Below are 21,056 nucleotides of genomic sequence, written 5' to 3'. Positions count from 1 at the left end.
CATCCTTTACAGCACAGAGAAGCTCGCAGTGACCCATCTTCTACAGCACAGAGAATCTCGCACAGTCCCATCCTCTACAGCACAGAGAAGCTCGCACGGTCCCATCCTCTACAACACAGAGGAGCTCGCAGTGACCCATCCTCTACAGCACAGAGGAACTCGCAGTGACACATCCTCTACAGCGCAGAGAAGCTCGCAGTTACCCATCCTCTACAGCATAGAGAAGCTCGCACAGTCCCGTCCTCTACAGCACAGAGAAGCTCGCAGTGACCCATCCTCTACAGCACAGAGAAGCTCGCAGTGACCTATCCTCTACAGCACAGAGAAGCTCGCAGTGACCCATCCTCTACAGCACAGAGAAGCTCGCAGTGACCCATCTTCTACAGCACAGAGAAGCTCGCAGTGACCCATCCTCTACAGCACAGAGAAGCTCGCAGTGACCCATCCTCTACAGCACAGAGAAGCTCGCAGTGACCCATCCTCTACAGCACAGAGAAGCTCGCATTGGCCCATCCTCTACAGCACAGAGAAGCTCGTAGTGACCCATCCTCTACAGCACAGAGAAGCTCGCAGTGACCCATCCTCTACAGCTCAGAGAAGCTCGCAGTGACCCATCCTCTACAGCACAGAGAAGCTCGCAGTGACCCATCCTCTACAGCACTGAGAAGCTTGCAGTGACCCATCCTCTACAGCACAGAGAAGCTCGCAGTGACCCATCCTCTACAGCACAGAGGAGCTCGCACAGCCCCAACCTCTACAGCACAGAGAAGCTCGCAGTGACCCATTCTCTACAGCACAGAGAAGCTCGCAGTGACCCATCCTCTACAGCACAGAGAAGCTTTCAGTGACCCATCCTCTACAGCACAGAGAAGCTTGCAGTGACCCATCCTCTACAGCACAGAGAAGCTTGCAGTGACCCATCCTCTACAGCACAGAGAAGCTCGCAGTGGCCCATCCTCTACAGCACAGAGAAGCTCGCAGTGACCCATCCTCTACAGCACAGAGGAGCTCGCACAGCCCCATCCTCTACAGCACAGAGAAGCTCGCAGTGACCCATCCTCTACAGCACAGAGAAGTTCGCAGTGACCCGTCCTCTACAGCACAGAGAAGCTTGCAGTGACCCATCCTCTACAGCACAGAAAAGCTCGCAGTGACCCATCCTCTACAGCACAGAAAAGCTCGCAGTGACCCATCCTCTACAGCACAGATAAGCTTGCATTGACCCATCCTCTACAGCACAGGGAAGCTCACAGTAACCCATCCTCTACAGCACAGAGAAGCTCGCACAGCCCCATCCTCTACAGGACAGAAAAGCTCGCAGTGACCCATCTTCTACAGCACAGAGAAGCTCGCAGAGACCTGTCCTCTACAGCACAGAAAAGCTCGCAGTGACCCGTCCTCTACAGCACAGAGAAGCTTGCAGTGACCCATCTTCTACAGCACAGAGAAGCTTGCACAGTCCCATCCTCTACAGCACAGAGAAGCTCACAGAGACCTGTCCTCTACAGCACAGAAAATCTCGCAGTGACCCGTCCTCTACAGCACAGAGAAGCTCGCAGTGACTCGTCCTTTAGTGCACAGAGAAGCTCGCAGTGACCCGTCCTTTAGTATACAGTGAAGCTCGCAGTGACCCGTCCTTTAGTATACAGTGAAGCTCGCAGTGACCCGTCCTTTAGTGCACAGTGAAGCTCGCAGTGACCCGTATTTTAGTGCACAGTGAAGCTCGCAGTGACTCGTCCTTTAGTGCACAGTGAAGCTCGCAGTGACCCGTCCTTTAGTGCACAGTGAAGCTCGCAGTGACCCGTATTTTAGTGCACAGTGAAGCTCGCAGTGACCCGTCCTTTAGTGCACAGTGAAGCTCGCAGTGACCCGTCCTTTAGTGCACAGAGAAGCTCGCAGTGACTCGTCCTTTAGTGCACAGAGAAGCTCGCAGTGACCCGTCCTTTAGTGCACAGAGAAGCTTGCAGTGACCCGTCCTTTAGTATACAGTGAAGCTCGCAGTGACTCGTCCTTTAGTATACAGTGAAGCTCGCAGTGACCCGTCCTTTAGTGCACAGTGAAGCTCGCAGTGACCCGTCCTATAGTGCACAGTGAAGCTCGCAGTGACCCGTCCTATAGTGCACAGTGAAGCTCGCAGTGACCAGTCATATAGTGCACAGTGAAGCTCGCAGTGACCCGTCCTATAGTGCACAGTGAAGCTCGCAGTGACCCGTCCTATAGTGCACAGTGAAGCTCGCAGGGATCCGTCATATAGTGCACAGTGAAGCTCGCAGTGACCCGTCATATAGTGCACAGTGAAGCTCGCAGTGACCCGTCATATAGTGCACAGTGAAGCTCGCAGTGACCCGTCATATAGTGCACAGTGAAGCTCGCAGTGACCCGTCATATAGCGCACAGTGAAGCTCGCAGTGACCCGTCATATAGTGCACAGTGAAGCTCGCAGTGACCCGTCATATAGTGCACAGTGAAGCTCGCAGTAACCCGTCATATAGTGCACAGTGAAGCTCGCAGTGACCTGTCTTTTAGTGCACAGTGAAGCTCGCAGTGACCCGTCATATAGTGCACAGTGAAGCTCGCAGTGACCCGTCATATAGTGCACAGTGAAGCTCGCAGTGACCCGTCATATAGTGCACAGTGAAGCTCGCAGTGACCCGTCATATAGTGCACAGTGAAGCTCGCAGTGACCCGTCATATAGCGCACAGTGAAGCTCGCAGTGACCCGTCATATAGTGCACAGTGAAGCTCGCAGTGACCCGTCATATAGTGCACAGTGAAGCTCGCAGTGACCCGTCATATAGCGCACAGTGAAGCTCGCAGTGACCCGTCATATAATGCACAGTGAAGCTCGCAGTGACCCGTCATATAGTGCACAGTGAAGCTCGCAGTGACCCGTCATATAGTGCACAGTGAAGCTCGCAGTGACCCGTCATATAGTGCACAGTGAAGCTCGCAGTGACCTGTCCTCTACAGCACAGAGAAGCTTGCAGTGACCCATCCTCTACAGCACAGAAAAGCTCGCAGTGACCCATCCTCTACAGCACAGAGAAGCTTGCAGTGACCCATCCTCTACAGCACAGGGAAGCTCACAGTAACCCATCCTCTACAGCACAGAGAAGCTCGCACAGCCCCATCCTCTACAGGACAGAGAAGCTCGCAGTGACCCATCTTCTACAGCACAGAGAAGCTCGCAGAGACCTGTCCTCTACAGCACAGAAAAGCTCGCAGTGACCCGTCCTCTACAGCACAGAGAAGCTTGCAGTGACCCATCCTCTACAGCACAGAGAAGCTCGCACAGTCCCATCCTCTACAGCACAGAGAAGCTCGCACAGTCCCATCCTCTACAGCACAGAGAAGCTCACAGAGACCTGTCCTCTACAGCACAGAAAATCTCGCAGTGACCCGTCCTCTACAGCACAGAGAAGCTCGCAGTGACTCGTCCTTTAGTGCACAGAGAAGCTCGCAGTGACCCGTCTTTTAGTGCACAGAGAAGCTCGCAGTGACCCGTCCTTTAGTATACAGTGAAGCTCGCAGTGACCCGTCCTTTAGTGCACAGTGAAGCTCGCAGTGACCCGTCCTTTAGTGCACAGTGAAGCTCGCAGTGACCCGTATTTTAGTGCACAGTGAAGCTCGCAGTGACCCGTCCTTTAGTGCACAGTGAAGCTCGCAGTGACCCGTCCTTTAGTGCACAGTGAAGCTCGCAGTGACCCGTATTTTAGTGCACAGTGAAGCTCGCAGTGACCCGTCCTTTATTGCACAGTGAAGCTCGCAGTGACCCGTCCTTTAGTGCACAGAGAAGCTCGCAGTGACTCGTCCTTTAGTGCACAGAGAAGCTCGCAGTGACTCGTCCTTTAGTGCACAGAGAAGCTCGCAGTGACCCGTCCTTTAGTGCACAGAGAAGCTTGCAGTGACCCGTCCTTTAGTATACAGTGAAGCTCGCAGTGACTCGTTCTTTAGTATACAGTGAAGCTCGCAGTGACCCATCCTTTAGTGCACAGTGAAGCTCGCAGTGACCCGTCCTATAGTGCACAGTGAATCTCGCAGTGACCCGTCCTATAGTGCACAGTGAAGCTCGCAGTGACCTGTCTTTTAGTGCACAGTGAAGCTCGCAGTGACCCGTCATATAGTGCACAGTGAAGCTCGCAGTGACCCGTCATATAGTGCACAGTGAAGCTCGCAGTGACCCGTCATATAGTGCACAGTGAAGCTCGCAGTGACCTGTCATATAGCGCACAGTGAAGCTCGCAGTGACCCGTCCTTTAGTATACAGTGAAGCTCGCAGTGACCCGTCATATAGTGCACAGTGAAGCTCGCAGTGACCCGTCATATAGTGCACAGTGAAGCTCGCAGTGACCCGTCATATAGCGCACAGTGAAGCTCGCAGTGACCCGTCATATAGTGCACAGTGAAGCTCGCAGTGACCCGTCATATAGTGCACAGTGAAGCTCGCAGTGACCCGTCATATAGTGCACAGTGAAGCTCGCAGTGACCCGTCCTATAGTGCACAGTGAAGCTCGCAGTGACCCGTCATATAGTGCACAGTGAAGCTCGCAGTGACCCGTCATATAGTGCACAGTGAAGCTCGCAGTGACCCGTCATATAGTGCACAGTGAAGCTCGCAGGGATCCGTCATATAGTGCACAGTGAAGCTCGCAGTGACCCGTCATATAGTGCACAGTGAAGCGTGCAGGGATCCGTCATATAGTGCACAGTGAAGCTCGCAGTGACCCGTCATATAGTGCACAGTGAAGCTCGCAGTGACCCGTCATATAGTGCACAGTGAAGCTCGCAGTGACCCGTCCTATAGTGCACAGTGAAGCTCGCAGTGACCCGTCATATAGTGCACAGTGAAGCTCGCAGTGACCCGTCATATAGTGCACAGTGAAGCTCGCAGTGACCCGTCATATAGTGCACAGTGAAGCTCGCAGTGACCCGTCCTCTACAGCACAGAGAAGCTCGCAGTGACCCATCCTCTACAGCACAGAAAAGCTCGCAGTGACCCATCCTCTACAGCACAGAGAAGCTTGCAGTGACCCATCCTCTACAGCACAGGGAAGCTCACAGTGACCCATCCTCTACAGCACAGAGAAGCTCGCACAGTCCAATCCTCTACAGCACAGAGAAGCTCGCACAGCCCCATCCTCTACAGGACAGAGAAGCTCGCAGTGACCCATCTTCTACAGCACAGAGAAGCTCGCAGAGACCTGTCCTCTACAGCACAGAGAAGCTCGCACAGTCCCATCCTCTACAGCACAGAGAAGCTCGCAGTGACCCGTCCTCTACAGCACAGAGAAGCTTGCAGGGATCCATCCTCTACAGCACAGAAAAGCTCGCAGTGACCCATCCTCTACAGCACAGAGAAGCTTGCAGGGATCCGTCATATAGTGCACAGTGAAGCTCGCAGGGATCCGTCATATAGTGCACAGTGAAGCTCGCAGGGATCCGTCATATAGTGCACAGTGAAGCGTGCAGGGATCCGTCATATAGTGCACAGTGAAGCGTGCAGGGATCCGTCATATAGTGCACAGTCAAGCTCGCAGTGACCCGTCATATAGCGCACAGTGAAGCTCGCAGTGACCCATCATATAGTGCACAGTGAAGCTCGCAGTGATCCGTCATATAGTGCACAGTGAAGCTCGCAGTGACCCGTCATATAGTGCACAGTGAAGCTCGCAGTGACCCGTCATATAGTGCACAGTGAAGCGTGCAGGGATCCGCCTCGCACTGAACAGACGCTTCTGTATTTTTAGCTGCTGATTACTAATAAACATTTTAAGTTTTTGTCATTTTTCTATTTTTTCTGTTTTTTTAGACAAAGCAAAAGAACAACAGAGAAGACGAGGGCGAGAGTGTGAGTGTGGGGGGGGATGTGGGAACGTGTGGGGGGGGGCTGTGGGAACGTGTGGGGGGGGTGCGAGAATGTGAGTGGGGGGGGTGCGAGAATGTGAGTGGGGGGGGATGATTCCTTCAGGGGCCGCCGATGTTTTCCAGGTGTAAGCAGCAGCGGAGTCTGGTGATCCATCATGGCTGACGTCCGAACTGCCCAACCTGGCTCTTCTCTGAGGTTGCAGCTTTCTGCGCTGTCCCCTGGGCACGGAACCCAGCTGCCGAATTCACCAACTGCAGCCCCAGAAAGCAGAGAAAACTCCGGCCAGCGAGCGAGGAAAGATGGACGAAGCCCCCCGACCACCGGAGCTTACACTCTATACATACAGGAGGAGTCTGACCACAGGAGCTCACACTCTATACATACAGGAGGAGTCTGACCACAGGAGCTTACACTCTATACATACAGGAGGAGTCCTGACCACAGGAGCTTACACTCTATACATACAGGAGGAGTCTGACCACAGGAGCTTACACTCTATACATACAGGAGGAGTCCTGACCACAGGAGCTTACACTCTATACATACAGGAGGACGAGTCCTGACCACAGGAGCTTACACTCTATACATACAGGAGGAGTCCTGACCACAGGAGCTTACACTCTATACATACAGGAGGAGTCCTGACCACAGGAGCTTACACTCTATACATACAGGAGGACGAGTCCTGACCACAGGAGCTTGCACTCTATACATACAGGAGGAGTCCTGACCACAGGAGCTTACACTCTATACATACAGGAGGACGAGTCCTGACCACAGGAGCTTACACTCTATACATACAGGAGGAGTCCTGACCACAGGAGCTTACACTCTATACATACAGGAGGAGTCCTGACCACAGGAGCTTACACTCTATACATACAGGAGGACGAGTCCTGACCACAGGAGCTTGCACTCTATACATACAGGAGGAGTCCTGACCACAGGAGCTTACACTCTATACATACAGGAGGACGAGTCCTGACCACAGGAGCTTACACTCTATACATACAGGAGGAGTCCTGACCACAGGAGCTTACACTCTATACATACAGGAGGAGTCCTGACCACAGGAGCTTACACTCTATACATACAGGAGGACGAGTCCTGACCACAGGAGCTTACACTCTATACATACAGGAGGAGTCCTGACCACAGGAGCTTACACTCTATACATACAGGAGGACGAGTCCTGACCACAGGAGCTTACACTCTATACATACAGGAGGAGTCCTGACCACAGGAGCTTACACTCTATACATACAGGAGGAGGAGTCCTGACCACAGGAGCTTACACTCTATACATACAGGAGGACGAGTCCTGACCACAGGAGCTTACACTCTATACATACAGGAGGAGTCCTGACCACAGGAGCTTACACTCTATACATACAGGAGGAGGAGTCCTGACCACAGGAGCTTACACTCTATACATACAGGAGGAGTCTGACCACAGGAGCTTACACTCTATACATACAGGAGGAGTCTGACCACAGGAGCTTACACTCTATACATACAGGAGGAGTCTGACCACAGGAGCTTACACTCTATACATACAGGAGGAGGAGTCCTGACCACAGGAGCTTACACTCTATACATACAAGAGGAGTCTGACCACAGGAGCTTACACTCTATACATACAGGAGGAGTCTGACCACAGGAGCTTACACTCTATACATACAGGAGGAGGAGTCCTGACCACAGGAGCTTACACTCTATACATACAGGAGGAGGAGGAGTCCTGACCACAGGAGCTTACACTCTATACATACAGGAGGAGTCTGACCACAGGAGCTTACACTCTATACATACAGGAGGAGTCTGACCACAGGAGCTTACACTCTATACATACAGGAGGAGGAGGAGTCCTGACCACAGGAGCTTACACTCTATACATACAGGAGGAGTCTGACCACAGGAGCTTACACTCTATACATACAGGAGGAGGAGGAGTCCTGACCACAGGAGCTTACACTCTATACATACAGGAGGAGTCTGACCACAGGAGCTTACACTCTATACATACAGGAGGAGTCCTGACCACAGGAGCTTACACTCTATACATACAGGAGGAGGAGGAGTCCTGACCACAGGAGCTTACACTCTATACATACAGGAGGAGTCTGACCACAGGAGCTTACACTCTATACATACAGGAGGAGGAGTCCTGACCACAGGAGCTTACACTCTATACATACAGGAGGAGGAGTCCTGACCACAGGAGCTTACACTCTATACATACAGGAGGAGTCTGACCACAGGAGCTTACACTCTATACATACAGGAGGAGGAGGACTGACCACAGGAGCTTACACTCTATACATACAGGAGGGGGAGTCCTGACCACAGGAGCTTACACTCTATACATACAGGAGGAGTCTGACCACAGGAGCTTACACTCTATACATACAGGAGGAGGAGGAGTCTGACCACAGAAGCTTACACTCTATACATACAGGAGGAGGAGGAGTCCTGACCACAGGAGCTTACACTCTATACATATAGGTGGAGGAGGAGTCCTGACCACAGGAGCTTACACTCTATACATACAGGAGGAGGAGTCCTGACCACAGGAGCTTACACTCTATACATACAGGAGGAGGAGGAGTCTGACCACAGGAGCTTACACTCTATACATACAGGAGGAGGAGGAGTCTGACCACAGGAGCTTACACTCTATACATACAGGAGGAGTCTGACCACAGGAGCTTACACTCTATACATACAGGAGGAGTCTGACCACAGGAGCTCACACTCTATAGATACAGGAGGAGTCTGACCACAGGAGCTTACACTCTATACATACAGGAGGAGTCTGACCACAGGAGCTCACACTCTATAGATACAGGAGGAGTCTGACCACAGGAGCTTACACTCTATACATACAGGAGGAGGAGTCCTGACCACAGGAGCTTACACTCTATACATACAGGAGGAGGAGGGGGAGTCCTGACCACAGGAGCTTACACTCTATACATACAGGAGGAGGGGGAGTCCTGACCACAGGAGCTTACACTCTATACATACAGGAGAAGGAGGAGTCCTGACCACAGGAGCTTACACTCTATACATACAGGAGGAGTCTGACCACAGGAGCTTACACTCTATACATACAGGAGGAGTCCTGACCACAGGAGCTTACACTCTATACATACAGGAGGAGGAGGGGGAGTCCTGACCACAGGAGCTTACACTCTATAGATACAGGAGGAGGAGGAGTCCTGACCACAGGAGCTTACACTCTATACATACAGGAGGAGGAGGAGTCCTGACCACAGGAGCTTACACTCTATAGATACAGGAGGAGGAGGAGTCCTGACCACAGGAGCTTACACTCTATACATACAGGAGGAGGAGTCCTGACCACAGGAGCTTACACTCTATACATACAGGAGGAGGAGGAGTCCTGACCACAGGAGCTTACACTCTATACATACAGGAGGAGGAGGAGTCTGACCACAGGAGCTTACACTCTATACATACAGGAGGAGGAGTCCTGACCACAGGATCTTACACTCTATACATACAGGAGGAGGAGGAGTCCTGACCACAGGAGCTTACACTCTATACATACAGGAGGAGGAGGAGTCCTGACCACAGGAGCTTACACTCTATACATACAGGAGGAGGAGTCCTGACCACAGGAGCTTACACTCTATACATACAGGAGGAGGAGGAGTCCTGACTATAGGAGCTTACACTCTATAGATACAGGAGGAGGAGGAGTCCTGACCACAGGAGCTTACACTCTATACATACAGGAGGAGGAGGAGTCCTGACCATAGGAGCTTACACTCTATAGATACAGGAGGAGGAGGAGTCCTGACCATAGGAGCTTACACTCTATACATACAGGAGGAGGAGGAGTCCTGACCATAGGAGCTTACACTCTATAGATACAGGAGGAGGAGGAGTCCTGACTGTGACGCCCCGGCACAGCCAGGTTGTCACAGAAAGAGTTAATCCTCCTTGGTAATCTGATCTCACACCGATGCAGCAGGACAAACCACATCCCCCAGGGTAAGAGAAAAGCAGAGCAGAGGGGAGGGGCTGGAGCACAGTGTGTGGAGAGACAGAGAGAAGAGGAGTCTGGAGTTGTAGCTCCCAGGCTGAAAGTGAAGCGTGCTCCGAGAGGGCCGGGACAGGCCGTAGTGAGGAAGGGGCCAGAGGTAGCCGGAGCAGGGTAGTGGCCCCTCGGTACCTAGGGTGACCCGGATCACTACAGGGGAGTGGATTCCCCGTTCCCGGCTGAGGAGAAAGAGGAAGAGAGTGGAGAGAAAGGCACCTGGCTGCAGGGAAAGAACAGGAGCTGCTGCACCGTGTGTGGGACACTAACACCCCCGTACCGAAGGCTGCGGACACCGGCAATTCCTAGTTTACCAGTGACTCCGTGTGAATTACTTGTGAGTACGCCCGTGCCCTCGGGCACCGCACCGCAGCACTGCGCCCTGCTCCCTGCATATCTCCGAACGGGCCCCGGGACCAACTGCCCCCTACCCACGGAGGGGTTAACATCTAAAGCTGCATCCCAACACCGTTCCCGGGAGTCCCGCACCTTCATCACAGCGGTGGTGTCCACCATCACCACAACCCGTGGGTGGCGTCACGGACAATCTCCCTTACCCTAATCCCCTTTTACCGTGGAGCCTGGGATCACAGACCGGGTCACGCCACCGTGATACCCGCAGAAGTGACCCTGTGGCCCGGATCTGAGTACCCCTGGTCCCCGGGCGACACACTGACCACAGGAGCTTACACTCTAAAGATACAGGAGGTGGAGGAGGAGTCCTGACCACAGGAGCTTACACTCTATACATACAGGAGGAGGAGGAGTCCTGACCACAGGAGCTTACACTCTATACATACAGGAGGAGGAGGAGTCCTGACCACAGGAGCTTACACTCTATACATACAGGAGGAGGAGGAGTCCTGACCACAGGAGCTTACACTCTATACATACAGGAGGAGGAGGAGTCCTGACCACAGGAGCTTACACTCTATACATACAGGAGGGGGAGGAGTCCTGACCACAGGAGCTTACACTCTATACATACAGGAGGAGGAGGAGTCCTGACCACAGGAGCTTACACTCTATACATACAGGAGGAGGAGGAGTCCTGACCACAGGAGCTTACACTCTATACATACAGGAGGAGGAGGAGTCTGACCACAGGAGCTTACACTCTATACATACAGGAGGAGGAGGAGTCCTGACCACAGGAGCTTACACTCTATACATACAGGAGGAGGAGGAGTCCTGACCACAGGAGCTTACACTCTATAGATACAGGAGGAAGAGGAGTCCTGACCACAGGAGCTTACACTCTATACATACAGGAGGAGGAGGAGTCCTGACCACAGGAGCTTACACTCTATACATACAGGAGGAGGAGGAGTCTGACCACAGGAGCTTACACTCTATACATACAGGAGGAGGAGGAGTCCTGACCACAGGAGCTTACACTCTATACATACAGGAGGAGGAGGAGTCCTGACCACAGGAGCTTACACTCTATACATACAGGAGGAGGAGGAGTCCTGACCACAGGAGCTTACACTCTATACATACAGGAGGAGAAAAAAACCAAGGAGAAAAATTGTAGGAAAAATACCCTGACTATAAATAAATAAATTGCAAGTGCTTAATAACAGGGTACTTAGTATATACATTTTTGCAAAAAGGTAAGAAGCCATCCCCCCTCGTCACGGTGTACCCATCTGAGACAGTCCCTAACCTACTAAAGTGAAAAACATATTCTGTACCTGACTAGTGTCATGTCCAAACTTCAATATGAATGGTAAAGTTACTGTCTAGTGGGGGTGGGGTGTTTGTGTGTTATCTGTGACGACCTGGCTAGGCCAGGGCGCCACACTTACACTCTATAGATACAGGAGGAGGAGGAGTCCTGAGCACATGAGCTTATGTCGCGGGCGGGGAGGACGCCACTGCGCTGCGCTCGCTATTGCTCAGGTCCGGCGCTGCTGCAGCTGCTGCTGCTCGGTGGCTCAAGCGGTGGGCCGGATCCGGGGACTCGAGCGGCGCTCCTCGCCCGTGAGTGAAAGGGGGATTGGTTGGTTTGAGGGTTTAGTCCGTGACGCCACCCACGGGTTGTGGTGAAGATGGGCACCACCGCTGCTGGTGACGGGGATCCCGGGAGCGATGGTAGGGAGCAGCTGGGATGTTGTTTTCCCTCTCCGTGGGTAGGGGTCGGTGGTCCCGGGGCCCACTGGTGAGACGGGGAGGCAGGGTTGGTGAGGTGCAGGGTTGCAGGGACAGCGCGGCGCGGTGCCGGATGGCACGGGTGTACTCACTCAGCAAGAGATGCACAATCCAAACGGCTGGATGGACGGGTCCCGCAGCCGGCTGCAGTGTCTCTCCCCGGACAGGTGATGGCGGCTGTCTTTCCCTGCACCTTGATGTACTTGTTTGACTACGATGGATTCACAACGGTAGTCCGCTCCCCGGTGTATGGGTGCCGGAGGAGCCCGTTTCCCCGCAGGCGCTGGCCCTTGGGTCACTAGCCTTAGGCGGTAGCTGTTACCCTCACGGTGTGGGCGGTTGCCTTCAATCGGGACTTTTGCTGTTAGGAAACCCCTGGGGCTCCGGTTACACTCGGATTTGACTATTGTCGGCGGCTCGAAGCCTGGTCGGGGTCCGATGGCCCTGCCTGTGTGTGCTGGCTTCACTTCGCTCCTCGGTCGGTACCGGCGGACCGTCACCCGTCCCTGGTCCTACGGTTCCGCGTTGCTCCACCACTCCTGCAGACGGCCACCACCGTCTGCCAACCTTGCTGTCAGTGCCTGGGCCACAAACCCAGACACCCTAGTGTTTACTCCTCACACTTCAACCTCCTAAGCTGTTCTGTCACTTTTCCCGCCTCCAGGCCTGTGAACTCCTTGGTGGGCAGGGCCAACCGCTTGGCTCCGCCCCACCTGGTGTGGACATCAGACCCTGGATAGAGGAAACAAGGATTTTGGGTTTGGCTAATGTTACTGTCTAGTGGGGGTAGGGTGTTTGTGTGTTATCTGTGACGGCCTGGCTAGGCCAGGGCGCCACATTCCCCCTTGGTGAAATGCAGACCGTCCGCGGGCTGCCCGTCCATCACCGGTTTTATTTTCAAAACTGTAAAAACATAAATAACATATAAACATTTCAAACATAAGCATTCTTGTTAGGTCACTTCAAACGTTGCACATATAAACATTTTAATACAGACGGATGGATGGATGTCTTCCGCTCTACCACCCAAGCAACCTAGCCCTGATGCTGCACCTAAGAAGTGGGCAGCACCCCTTGACCCCAGTCCAGGTTCAGGCTGCCCGAGCGGGAACGGGTACGGTAACTCGCACCCGGCTGTCACTTCAGGGGACCCCACGTCCTAGGGGGACCCCTGACCCCCGGAGGATGGCCACCGGTCCTGGTGGTGGCCGGGCCCCAGCCTGCTCTGCTGCGGGCCCTTCCTCCAATCTGCCTCTCCGAAGGCGGCTCCGACGGAAAATCAACCCTCAACTTATTTACAATCCCACATGTTCATGGGTGGCCTGCCAGTTCTCGGCCATGTCCATGAGTAGTTCCTCATGTGGGTGGTAAAGGCACACAGAGTCCCTCCGGGGACAACTTGCCGGCAACGACTGGAATAATCACTGTCGATAATCAGGTGATCTTTTCGGTTGATTTTTGATTCATTCTTTGAACTGCTGAGGGTCCCAACGGAGGACCGCTGCCTATTCCACCTCTTCCTCTGAGGTGGCCTCGCCCTCCGCTGTTAATATTGCAAACATCCGCTGGCAGGCCTGGTGGGAGAGGGCCGCCCGGTATCCGTTCCCTCCACCACACGGGACATAGAAAGCTACGGGCGCATTGCCGTTGGGAAGACTCTCACCCGCTTCCTCGGACTCCGAGACCAGCTCTGTGTCAGCCCCCGAGCTGCTGTCATCTGACTCCAGGGAACTAATGGTGGGACTTGGCAGGTCGGTAACGATTTCCAGCTGAGCCCAGACTCGTGGCTCCTCAGTGGCAAGTGACCCGTCATTGGCCGGTGTATGGAGGTCTGCCATCGGTTCTTCTAAGTCACCCGCTCCAGCGGTCGATTGGCTGGCTTCCTCTCGGGCCTCCGGGCCCTGGCGGAGCAACACGGACTCTGCCACCTCCATCGGGGACGGGGGTCTGGGCGGGGTTGTATGGGCGGTCAGCACAGGTGATGGGTCGGGCCCTGCTGGGGCCAGGGGTAGACCGAACCCTTCAGACGCAGCGGCCGGTCCTCCAGGGACACAAGGGCGTGGGTCACTCGCCAGCTCCTCTAGCATGGCCTCTATTTCATGCGCCCGCACGACCGCAGCCAGCTCCTCCATCTCAGCGGTCCAGCGATTTAGCAGGTCCCGTACCTGGGCTCGGTTACGGCAGCACAATAGCATCACTTGGGTATTCAGCCAAGCCGCCGTCCCTGGGGCAGGCTCCGGAGACTCAGGCCTCTCAGGTGGTGCGGACATATTGCAAGCAGCTTCCAGGAACCGGTGATGTTTGCAGAGTCCTGGCGTCCCCGCTTTTATAGCCTCGGCTACATTAGGCAGACACACACCCGCCCCCCCTTGGTTCTCTAGAGCACTTCCGTTTGTTGGGGGCGGGGCTTTGCTTTTGCGCCTTCCCTGCTCGGAGAAGATGCTCGAGCGGGAGATTTTCGCGCCAAAGATGGCGGCGCTTCAAAATTTTCGGCCGGACACCGTCGGCGGGGACTGCAAGGCACACTTCTACTGGTAAGTAGTTGGGTTCAATCCTGTTCGTGACGCCAAGTTGTCGCAGGCGGGGAGGACGCCACTGCGCTGCGCTCGCTAACGCTCGGGTCCAGCGCTGCTGCGGCTGCTGCTGCTCGGTGGCTCGAGCGGTGGGCCGGATCCGGGAACTTGAACGGCGCTCCTCGCCCATGAGTGAAAGGGGGGTTGGTTGGTTTGGGGGATTTAGTCCGTGACGCCACCCACGGGTTGTGGTGAAGATAGGCACCACCGCTGCTGGTGGCGGGGATCCCAGGAGCGATGGTAGGGAGCAGCTGGGATGTTGTTTTCCCCCTCCGTGGGTAGGGGTCGGTGGTCCCGGGGCCCGGTGGTGAGACGGGGAGGCAGGGTTGGTGAGGTGCAGGGTTGCAGGGACGGCGCGGTGCCGGATGGCACGGGTCTACTCACTCAGCAAGAGATGCACAAAGTCCTCGGTAAACCAAATGGCTGGATGGACGGGTCCCGCAGCCGGCTGCAGTGTCTCTCCCCGGACAGGTGATGGCGGCTGTCTTTCCCTGCACCTTGATGTACTTGTTTGACTACGATGGATTCCCAACGGTAGTCCGCTCCCCGGTGTATGGGTGCCGGAGGAGCCCGTTTGCCCGCAGGCGCTGGCCCTTGGGTCTCTAGCCTTAGGCGGTAGCTGTATACCCTCACGGTGTGGGCGGTTGCCTTCAATCGGGTCTTTGACTGTTGGGAAACCCCTGGGGTTCCGGTCACACTCGGATTTGACTATTGTCCGCGGCTCCAAGCCTGGTCGGGGTCCGATGGCCCTGCCTGTGTGTGCTGGCTTCACTTCGCTCCCCGGTCGGTACCGGCAGGCCGTCGGCCGTCCCTGGTCCTACGGTTCCGTGTTGCTCCACCACTCCTGCAGACGGCCACCACCGTCTGCCAACCTTGCTGTCAGTGCCTGGGCCACAAACCCAGACACCCTAGTGTTTACTCCTCACACTTCAACCTCCTAAGCTGTTCTGTCACTTTTCCCGCCTCCAGGCCTGTGAACTCCTCGGTGGGCGGGGCCAACCGCTTGGCTCCGCCCCACCTGGTGTGGACATCAGACCCTGGAGGGAGGCAACAAGGATTTTGGGTTTGGCTAATGTTACTGTCTAGTGGGGGTGGGGTGTTTGTGTGTTATCTGTGACGACCTGGCTAGGCCAGGGCGCCACACTTACACTCTATAGCTACAGGAGGAGGAGGAGTCCTGACCACAGGAGCTTACACTCTACAGATACAGGAGGAGGAGGAGTCCTGACCACAGAAGCTTACACTCTATAGATACAGGAGGAGGAGTCCTGACCACAGGAGCTTACACTCTATACATACAGGAGGAGGAGTCCTGAGCACAGGAGCTTACACTCTACAGATACAGGAGGAGGAGGAGTCCTGACCACAGGAGCTTACACTCTATACATACAGGAGGAGGAGTCCTGACCACAGGAGCTTACACTCTATACATACAGGAGGAGGAGTCCTGAGCACAGGAGCTTACACTCTACAGATACAGGAGGAGGAGTCCTGACCACAGGAGCTTACACTCTATAGATACAGGAGGAGGAGTCCTGACCACAGGAGCTTACACTCTATAGATACAGGAGGAGGAGTCCTGACCACAGGAGCTCACACTCTACAGATACAGGAGGAGGAGGAGTCCTGACCACAGGAGCTTACACTCTATACATACAGGAGGAGGAGTCCTGACCACAGGAGCTTACACTCTATACATACAGGAGGAGGAGTCCTGACCACAGGAGCTTACACTCTACAGATACAGGAGGAGGAGGAGTCCTGACCACAGGAGCTTACACTCTATAGATACAGGAGGAGGAGTCCTGACCACAGGAGCTTACACTCTATAGATACAGGAGGAGGAGTCCTGACCACAGGAGCTTACACTCTATAGATACAGGAGGAGGAGGAGTCTGACCACAGGAGCTTACACTCTATACATACAGGAGGAGGAGTCCTGACCACAGGAGCTTACACTCTATACATACAGGAGGAGTCTGACCACAGGAGCTTACATTCTATACATACAGGAGGAGGAGGAGTCCTGACCACAGGAGCTTACACTCTATACATACAGGAGGAGGAGGAGTCCTGACCACAGGAGCTTACACTCTTTACATACAGGAGGAGTCCTGACCACAGGAGCTTACACTCTATAGATACAGGAGGAGGAGTCCTGACCACAGGAGCTCACACTCTACAGATACAGGAGGAGGAGGAGTCCTGACCAAAGGAGCTTACACTCTATACATACAGGAGGAGGAGTCCTGACCACAGGAGCTTACACTCTATACATACAGGAGGAGGAGTCCTGACCACAGGAGCTTACACTCTACAGATACAGGAGGAGGAGGAGTCCTGACCACAGGAGCTTACACTCTATAGATACAGGAGGAGGAGTCCTGACCACAGGAGCTTACACTCTATACATACAGGAGGAGTCTGACCACAGGAGCTTACACTCTATAGATACAGGAGGAGGAGTTGTGGCGCGCCTGAGGCTTCCGCCGCCACAGAGACATTACACCTCAGCCAGAGGTGTGATGTCCCATCCTAGGTAAGGACAGGGGTACATACCGGTTCACAGGCAAATCTACACAAACACTCATTGCTAGGCACATACAGGGACCAGAGATAGTGGCAGCTACCCCGTGCTGTAGTCGGGGGGCCGTAAGACCCATCGCTCCTCCCATGGGGTGGGGGCCAGCAACAAGGAAAGTGGGAGGAGACAAATAGAAAGTGAGAGTAGAAACAGGAAGTTCAAAGGCAGTCAAGTGCAGTCTGTCAGTAGGAGCAGAGGAGTGAAGTGTAGTCTGTCAGTAGGAGCAGAGGAGTGAAGTGTAGTCTGTCAGTAGGAGCAGAGGAGTGAAGTGTAGTCTGTCAGTAGGAGCAGAGGAGTGAAGTGCAGTCTGTCAGTAGGAGCAGAGGAGTGAAGTGCAGTCTGTCAGTAGGAGCAGAGGAGTGAAGTGTAGTCTGTCAGTAGGAGCAGAGGAGTGAAGTGTAGTCTGTCAGTAGGAGCAGAGGAGTGAAGTGCAGTCTGTCAGTAGGAGCAGAGGAGTGAAGTGCAGTCTGTCAGTAGGAGCAGAGGAGTGAAGTGTAGTCTGTCAGTAGGAGCAGAGGAGTGAAGTGTAGTCTGTCAGTAGGAGCAGAGGAGTGAAGTGCAGTCTGTCAGTAGGAGCAGAGGAGTGAAGTGCAGTCTGTCAGTAGGAGCAGAGGAGTGAAGTGCAGTCTGTCAGTAGGAGCAGAGGAGTGAAGTGTAGTCTGTCAGTAGGAGCAGAGGAGTGAAGTGCAGTCTGTCAGTAGGAGCAGAGGAGTGAAGTGTAGTCTGTCAGTAGGAGCAGAAGAGTGAAGTGCAGTCTGTCAGTAGGAGCAGAGGAGTGAAGTGCAGTCTGTCAGTAGGAGCAGAGGAGTGAAGTGCAGTCTGTCAGTAGGAGCAGAGGAGTGAAGTGCAGTCTGTCAGTAGGAGCAGAGGAGTGAAGTGTAGTCTGTCAGTAGGAGCAGAGGAGTGAAGTGTAGTCTGTCAGTAGGAGCAGAGGAGTGAAGTGTAGTCTGTCAGTAGGAGCAGAGGAGTGAAGTGTAGTCTGTCAGTAGGAGCAGAGGAGTGAAGTGCAGTCTGTCAGTAGGAGCAGAGGAGTGAAGTGTAGTCTGTCAGTAGGAGCAGAGGAGTGAAGTGCAGTCTGTCAGTAGGAGCAGAGGAGTGAAGTGCAGTCTGTCAGTAGGAGCAGAGGAGTGAAGTGCAGTCTGTCAGTAGGAGCAGAGGAGTGAAGTGTAGTCTGTCAGTAGGAGCAGAGGAGTGAAGTGCAGTCTGTCAGTAGGAGCAGAGGAGTGAAGTGCAGTCTGTCAGTAGGAGCAGAGGAGTGAAGTGCAGTCTGTCAGTAGGAGCAGAGGAGTGAAGTGTAGTCTGTCAGTAGGAGCAGAGGAGTGAAGTGTAGTCTGTCAGTAGGAGCAGAGGAGTGAAGTGTAGTCTGTCAGTAGAAGCAGAGGAGTGAAGTGCAGTCTGTCAGTAGGAGCAGAGGAGTGAAGTGCAGTCTGTCAGTAGGAGCAGAGGAGTGAAGTGCAGTCTGTCAGTAGAAGCAGAGGAGTGAAGTGCAGTCTGTCAGTAGGAGCAGAAGAGTGAAGTGCAGTCTGTCAGTAGGAGCAGAGGAGTGAAGTGCAGTCTGTCAGTAGGAGCAGAGGAGTGAAGTGCAGTCTGTCAGTAGGAGCAGAGGAGTGAAGTGTAGTCTGTCAGTAGGAGCAGAGGAGTGAAGTGCAGTCTGTCAGTAGGAGCAGAGGAGTGAAGTGCAGTCTGTCAGTAGGAGCAGAGGAGTGAAGTGCAGTCTGTCAGTAGGAGCAGAGGAGTGAAGTGTAGTCTGTCAGTAGGAGCAGAGGAGTGAAGTGTAGTCTGTCAGTAGGAGCAGAGGAGTGAAGTGCAGTCTGTCAGTAGGAGCAGAGGAGTGAAGTGCAGTCTGTCAGTAGAAGCAGAGGAGTGAAGTGTAGTCTGTCAGTAGGAGCAGAGGAGTGAAGTGTAGTCTGTCAGTAGGAGCAGAGGAGTGAAGTGCAGTCTGTCAGTAGGAGCAGAGGAGTGAAGTGCAGTCTGTCAGTAGGAGCAGAGGAGTGAAGTGTAGTCTGTCAGTAGGAGCAGAGGAGTGAAGTGCAGTCTGTCAGTAGGAGCAGAGGAGTGAAGTGTAGTCTGTCAGTAGGAGCAGAGGAGTGAAGTGTAGTCTGTCAGTAGGAGCAGAGGAGTGAAGTGCAGTCTGTCAGTAGGAGCAGAGGAGTGAAGTGTAGTCTGTCAGTAGGAGCAGAGGAGTGAAGTGTAGTCTGTCAGTAGGAGCAGAGGAGTGAAGTGTAGTCTGTCAGTGGGAGCAGAGGAGTGAAGTGTAGTCTGTCAGTAGGAGCAGAGGAGTGAAGTGCAGTCTGTCAGTAGGAGCAGAGGAGTGAAGTGTAGTCTGTCAGTAGGAGCAGAGGAGTGAAGTGTAGTCTGTCAGTAGGAGCAGAGGAGTGAAGTGCAGTCTGTCAGTAGGAGCAGAGGAGTGAAGTGTAGTCTGTCAGTAGGAGCAGAGGAGTGAAGTGTAGTCTGTCAGTAGGAGCAGAGGAGTGAAGTGTAGTCTGTCAGTGGGAGCAGAGGAGTGAAGTGCAGTCTGTCAGTAGGAGCAGAGGAGTGAAGTGTAGTCTGTCAGTAGGAGCAGAGGAGTGAAGTGCAGTCTGTCAGTAGGAGCAGAGGAGTGAAGTGCAGTCTGTCAGTAGGAGCAGAGGAGTGAAGTGCAGTCTGTCAGTAGGAGCAGAGGAGTGAAGTGCAGTCTGTCAGTAGGAGCAGAGGAGTGAAGTGTAGTCTGTCAGTAGGAGCAGAGGAGTGAAGTGCAGTCTGTCAGTAGGAGCAGAGGAGTGAAGTGTAGTCTGTCAGTAGGAGCAGAGGAGTGAAGTGTAGTCTGTCAGTAGGAGCAGAGGAGTGACGTGTAGTCTGTCAGTAGGAGCAGAGGAGTGAAGTGCAGTCTGTCAGTAGGAGCAGAGGAGTGAAGTGCAGTCTGTCAGTAGGAGCAGAGGAGTGAAGTGCAGTCTGTCAGTAGGAGCAGAGGAGTGAAGTGTAGTCTGTCAGTAGGAGCAGAGGAGTGAAGTGCAGTCTGTCAGTAGGAGCAGAGGAGTGAAGTGTAGTCTGTCAGTAGGAGCAGAGGAGTGAAGTGCAGTCTGTCAGTAGGAGCAGAGGAGTGAAGTGTAGTCTGTCAGTAGGAGCAGAGGAGTGAAGTGTAGTCTGTCAGTAGGAGCAGAGGAGTGAAGTGTAGTCTGTCAGTAGGAGCAGAGGAGTGAAGTGCAGTCTGTCAGTAGGAGCAGAGGAGTGAAGTGCAGTCTGTCAGTAGGAGCAGAGGAGTGAAGTGCAGTCTGTCAGTAGGAGCAGAGGAGTGAAGTGCAGTCTGTCAGTAGGAGCAGAGGAGTGAAGTGTAGTCTGTCAGTAGGAGCAGAGGAGTGAAGTGCAGTCTGTCAGTAGGAGCAGAGGAGTGAAGTGCAGTCTGTCAGTAGGAGCAGAGGAGTGAAGTGTAGTCTGTCAGTAGGAGCAGAGGAGTGAAGTGTAGTCTGTCAGTAGGAGCAGAGGAGTGAAGTGCAGTCTGTCAGTAGGAGCAGAGGAGTGAAGTGCAGTCTGTCAGTAGGAGCAGAGGAGTGAAGTGCAGTCTGTCAGTAGGAGCAGAGGAGTGAAGTGTAGTCTGTCAGTAGGAGCAGAGGAGTGAAGTGTAGTCTGTCAGTAGGAGCAGAGGAGTGAAGTGCAGTCTGTCAGTAGGAGCAGAGGAGTGAAGTGCAGTCTGTCAGTAGGAGCAGAGGAGTGAAGTGCAGTCTGTCAGTAGGAGCAGAGGAGTGAAGTGTAGTCTGTCAGTAGGAGCAGAGGAGTGAAGTGCAGTCTGTCAGTAGGAGCAGAGGAGTGAAGTGCAGCCTGTCAGTAGGAGCAGAG

Source organism: Anomaloglossus baeobatrachus, chromosome 6, assembly GCF_048569485.1.
Source record: "Anomaloglossus baeobatrachus isolate aAnoBae1 chromosome 6, aAnoBae1.hap1, whole genome shotgun sequence".
NCBI classification, from domain to species: domain Eukaryota; kingdom Metazoa; phylum Chordata; class Amphibia; order Anura; family Aromobatidae; genus Anomaloglossus; species Anomaloglossus baeobatrachus.
This window is presented reverse-complemented; position numbering follows the sequence as displayed.